A 5,927-nucleotide genomic window follows, 5' to 3' on the forward strand; every position below is an offset into this window, starting at 1 on the left:
CCGGAGGCCATAACTTGCAAAACATAGCTCCAATATGCAACCATATGTGCTTTTCAGAGACAACTCTCGATCTACAATGTCTTGATAACATAATTTTTGTTAGTCGAGATTCAACCTTGGTTTGGAGCCTCTAAGGCCTTCAAAATTGAGCTCAAAGATTTCGTACCCAAAAACCTCAAATAACTTTTGCAATACATATAGTATGACAATGCAACTCCACTACCAAGATAAAATAACTAACATGAACCTCCAATTGTGAAATTAGAACATTCCTAGCACATATGACCTACTTCTAAAAATAGTAAGCTTCTACAAATAGTAACTCTGAACTAAAATTGCTCTTGTTGAAAAGATAGAAAGAAAACTATTTTTTGGATCATACAAAATTGTCCTTACACCCAAAATGTTCCTACATTAACCTATTATAGTTCTCCATAAAATAGAAGTTCACAACACCTTTCTAAAAAAAAGAATTATATATATATATATAAAACAAGTACCTATTTTAAATACTAGGTACATGTTTGTAGAAAACTAATGTCCATTTAAGTTGAGTCCCAAACTATATAATGGGTACCTGATATCTAGAATATGAATACTATTGTAAATTTGGGCTTCAGCATATAGAAAGTAATGTGTACCTATTTCTAGTAAATGAGTGCTCATATAACAAGTACCTATTTTAAATGCTAGGTACATGTTTGTAGAAAACTAATGTCCATTTAAGTTTGAGTCCCAAACTATATAATAGGTACCTGATATCTAGAATATGAATACTATTGTAAATTTGGGCTTCAGCACATAGAAGTAATGTGTACCTATTTCTAGTAAATGAATGCTCATTTCTAACAACACTTTTCTTCTCATGAAAAGTTTGTCCTAATTGGCACTAAGCTTCTTGCACTTGCTTGACACTTTTGTGTCATGACAATAACAATCAAAATTACAACTACTTCCTGATGCCTTGAAATTAAGAACATAATAATAATCAATATCTTTGATAACCATCCTTTGACATACCCCCTTCGAAATCAATGGCAACACAATGTTCAACACTTCTATGATTACTTGTCTTTTATCTTTACTCCGAGACTTTATATCCTAAAGAATTGACCAAATGAGAAGATCATTGTTTATGCTTCATTATTTAATCTCATGATCTGCCTCTCTCTAGAAGCAATTATGATCATTTGCAATTGCTGTTTGGATTTTATAATTTCAATCATGTTAGATAAATCTTTTAGATTTGTGTAATAACGTGTGATATTGATATTGTATTATGGTGCTAGAGGAATGAGATGTTTACAATGAGGCTGGTTTCCAGTTGTCAGCAATCCTACTCTGCTAATCAGGCGTAATTGATTCCAGTTCCAAACAAGCAGATTAATTGCAGGAAATAACTTGATTCCACCTCCGAACAAGCAGATTAATTGCAGCAAGCTCAGCAACTATCGAGTTCGATCACATTGAACAAGTCTATCTTCAGATTTCAACATGATCGTTCTTTTAAGATTACTCTGGTAAAAGAGAAAAGCTTACGAATTGAAATTGTCAAGACGCGGAGTAATTTATTTATTAAGATCGTTCGCTATTATACAGTTCATTGACATTTTCATTTGTACAGATCAACACAGTGAAGATCATTCGCTGTTATACAGTTCATTGACATTTTCATTTGTCCAGATCAACCTATTGATGATTCAAAGGCCAAATCTCCCAAAATCGAGTTGGATCCAACTTTCAAGTACCGTATATAGTGGTAGATCGAAATCTGCATCTGTTCCTCCCGCTCTACTTTCGTGCGCCACTCTTTCTAAATTAAGCTTCCTCCCCAACCAATTTCGCCATCATTAATGAAATTGCTTGGCTTGCATAAAACCTCACGCCTGAGATGAACTGTTCAAACTCCCAATGAACTTTTCATCTTCATACAGAAATCCAACCGAAGGAAAATCCAAGATGAGCAAAACAGGGGAAGACAGAAATAGAAAATCTAAAGAGTCAAAAACCCAAGAAACCGAAAACAGGGGAAGACAAAAGTAACTGAATCCGAACAGTCAAAAAACCCAAGAAAGGCAAATTGGGAGAAGACAGAAGGTACAAAATCCCAACAGCCAAACGCCCAAGAAGAGCAAATAAGGGGTAAGAAAAATCCGAACAATCAGAAACCAAAGAAAAGTATTTTAAGAAAAATCGGGAACAAGTAAATCCGAGCAATTAGAAAGTGAAGACAACCCGAATTGGGGGCAAGGAGGAAATAGTAAACTCCAAAGAGACCCACGAATCGGCAGAACGGAGATTTCTCTCGCCATGGCGAGAATTAATCACACCTTAAGCAAAATTATAGGCCGCGTAGTGAAACAGAACGGAAGAACAGATCCAGGCGAATGCTTAGCTGTTGGAATCAATGTATGCACTATTAAAGGCAGAGCCGATCTGCAGATTCCTCGTTCTCATCTCATCCACCATTGGCCATCACAACTCTCCTCCTCTCGGACCCAAACCCAACGCAAATCCAATACACCAATCCGGGCCTATAACATATTTCGAATTGGGCGTAATCCGGAGAGAATTGGGCCTAATACAACAACACCACCGCCATGGACAGAGCTTGCAGAGCCACAGTGCTCTGCATTCTCGTGGTGTTGTTGAGCATCTGCTGCTGCGAAACAGAGAGCGACAATCTGCGGGGCTCATGGGACCTCCTGCTAAACAACTCGGGCGTCTCGGCGATGCACATGGCGCTGCTGAGGAACAACAAGGTCATAATCTTCGACCGCTCGGACTACGGCCCGTCCAACATCTCGCTGCCGAACGGAAAATGCAGGTTCGATCCATACGACCAGGCGATCAAAAACGACTGCTGGGCGCACTCAATAGAATACGACATCGCCATGAACAAGGTGCGGCCATTGATGATCCTCACGGACACATGGTGCTCGGCGGGGGGGCTCGACAGGGACGGGCGCCTGATTCAAACCGGCGGGTACAATGACGGCGAAAGGGTCGTTCGGGTCTTCGACGTCTGCGATGAGTGCGACTGGGAAGAATTCCCGGGAGCCCTGGCCGTTCGACGCTGGTACAGCACGGATGCAATTCTTCCTGACGGGCGTCTCATTGTGATCGGCGGCAGAAAGCAGTTCAATTACGAGTTTGTCCCTAAAAACCCGAGCGACACAGTTGTGCCCTTCCCATTTCTCGCAGAAACCACCGATCCGAGCGAGAACAATCTGTACCCATTCGTGAACCTCTTGCCCGACGGAAATCTCTTCGTGTTCGCCAACACCCGCTCAATCCTCCTCAATTACAACAACAACACAGTTCTCCGCGAGTACCCTCCAATGCCCGGCGGTGTTTCCCGAAGCTACCCCGCAACAGGATCATCTGTTCTTCTCCCGCTGGACGGAACAGAGGGATTCAGCACCGTTGAAATTCTAATCTGCGGGGGAGCAAAAGCAAATGCATTTTCCCTCGCCAGAAAGGACCAATTTCTCGCGGCAGCCACATCCTGCGGCCGTCTGAGAGTCTCAGATCCGAAACCCTTCTGGGAAATGGAAGAAATGCCCGCTTCCAGAGTAATGTCCGACATGATCATGCTCCCAACGGGAGACATCCTGATCATCAATGGCGCCAAGAACGGAACAGCCGGGTGGTTCTTAGGCCGCAATCCCGCAATGCATCCGCTCCTCTACAGGCCCAAATGGGCTCCCGGCCCCAAACGATTTGTCCGCCTCACCAAGGCCAAAACCCCTCGAATGTACCATTCTACGGCCCATCTGCTCCCCGACGGAAGAATCCTAGTTGGGGGAAGCAATCCCAATGTGTTCTACAACTTCCAGAAAGTCCTCTTCCCAACAGATCTCAGCCTCGAGGCCTTCTCTCCGCCATACCTTTCCTCCCAACTCGCCTCACGCAGACCCACCATTTCATTCTCCGAGAGCACCGTTATGAACTACGGGAGCAACTTTCTGCTGGAGTTCTCAATCACCGAGAAGCCGATCGTCCAAAAGCATGTCTCCGTTTCGCTCATTGCCCCTGCATTCACCACACACAGCTACTCCATGAACCAGAGGATGCTCAACCTCAGGATTTCTCAGTTTGTGATCTTTCCGTATTCATGTCAGATCACTGTTGAGACCCCTCCATCAAAGAATTTGGCTCCGCCGGGGTATTATCTCCTCTTCGTGGTGTACAAGGGGATCCCCAGCTCTGCCATTTGGGTGCAGCTTCCGCCATAGAGAAGGCCAGGCAGAAAAACAAATTTGGGGATTTTGGGGGTATTTTGATGTTGGTTCTTCCAACATTTGGTAAAGGCGGGAGAGCCTGACATTCATTGGTCGAAATTGGAGGGAATAAACTCGCGGGCACGATTTAAAATTTCGTGCCATATGAAAACTTTCGCAGTTTTAAATTCCTGATTTTTTTTTTAATCGGTCTTAAATTCCTGATGTTATTAATAATACATTGGACTATATTACGTAAACATTATGTATTTAATTTGTGTTGACGTAATGTTTAGGGGATTTTTTATTTCCCTGCCTATCTTTAGGCAGCGTACTGATGTTTTTTTTTCTACCACCGGAGAACAATTACTCTTTTTCTAAAGTTATTTCTAAAGTTCAACAAACTTTCTATTTTAAAATTAATTTATATTGATTTATTACCTTTTTCTAATTGGTCCGTTACATTTTTGGTGGGTTTTATTTTATTTTCCCACTTCAAAAAATACAATATTTTCTAACATGCATTAATGAATTCATTAATTACAACACTATCTTTTCCATAATTTGTGACAAGTTCATTATTAGTTCTTGCCAAGACAGGAATACTTATGCATTCATGTCAATGCAAATATTATATTAAAACTAATCAATCAAATCAAAGAATTTAAAAGATTGCATGATATTTCAAATGTTTAAATCTTTTTCTAATTTTTTATTATTTTATAAATCACATTTTTCATCCATTCTATTGGCCCATACTATTTTTGGTGGGGGAGAAAATTAATTTTTTTCAACAAAAAATACAAATATTTTCTAACAACTTCATCTTGATGTCTTGCATTAATTAATGTATTAATTACAATTTTATCTTTTCCACATTTGTGACAAGTTGATAAGATTTTATTTTTTCAATCATTTTATCTTCCACCTCATCAATATTAATTATCACAATCTTTAATTTCTTATTTTAAATATATTTATTATTAGTTTTATATTTATGTTTATTTTTAACTATTTGATATAACTTTTTCTTAAAATTTCATTAATGAATAAGTTCAAATTATACTTATATATATATATATATGATAAATATGTCTTTTTAGTATAATTTCAATATGTTATATCTTTGTATTTAAATTTCTAATTTTTTTAAAACTTTGTTTTTCTAATAGAAGTAGTTAAATTATTACTATTATAATACTTTTATAAAAATAAATTAAACAATATTATTTTTTAATTATACTTTATAATAGTATTTGTAATATGTATAATTGATAAGTGTTACAATTTATAAATTATATCATTTATTATTATTATTATTTTTTATTTAAATAATTTATCATTTAGTTTAAATACATTTAAAACTTAAATATATATTTTAATATTAAATTAATAATTATTTTTTATATTAAAAAAAAACTAAAGAAATAACCACCAAAAAGAAATAATTCAATTCTAAAATATATATAAATTATTATTAATTTTTTATAAATTATGTATTAAAATTAAATAGTTATATTTTATTTCTTATTCATGACATCATATTTATTCATCAACATCAAATTTATATGTATTACATCTATCATATTAAATTATATAGATATTATTTCATAATTAAAAATTACTTAATTTTATGAAAAAAATGAAAATAGAAAAACATTAAATAGTAAACCTTCTCTAATTGTGTAAAATTAAACAATTAGT

General features: G+C 36.8%; 1 pseudogene across 1 annotated transcript; it reads left to right on the forward strand.

The window, feature by feature from the left end:
• Nucleotides 1–1,546: 1,546 nt before the first annotated feature.
• LOC149567196 (aldehyde oxidase GLOX pseudogene) lies at nucleotides 1,547–4,329 on the forward strand (annotated as a pseudogene). The gene has a single exon (XR_016362356.1). The product of XR_016362356.1 is annotated as an aldehyde oxidase GLOX pseudogene (transcript).
• The last annotated feature ends 1,598 nt before the right edge of the window (nucleotides 4,330–5,927 follow it).

The sequence above is a fragment of the Cupressus sempervirens genome, chromosome 3 (genome assembly GCF_028749045.1).
Source record: "Cupressus sempervirens isolate cs-2001-9-10 chromosome 3, ASM2874904v1, whole genome shotgun sequence".
Lineage (NCBI taxonomy): Eukaryota > Viridiplantae > Streptophyta > Pinopsida > Cupressales > Cupressaceae > Cupressus > Cupressus sempervirens.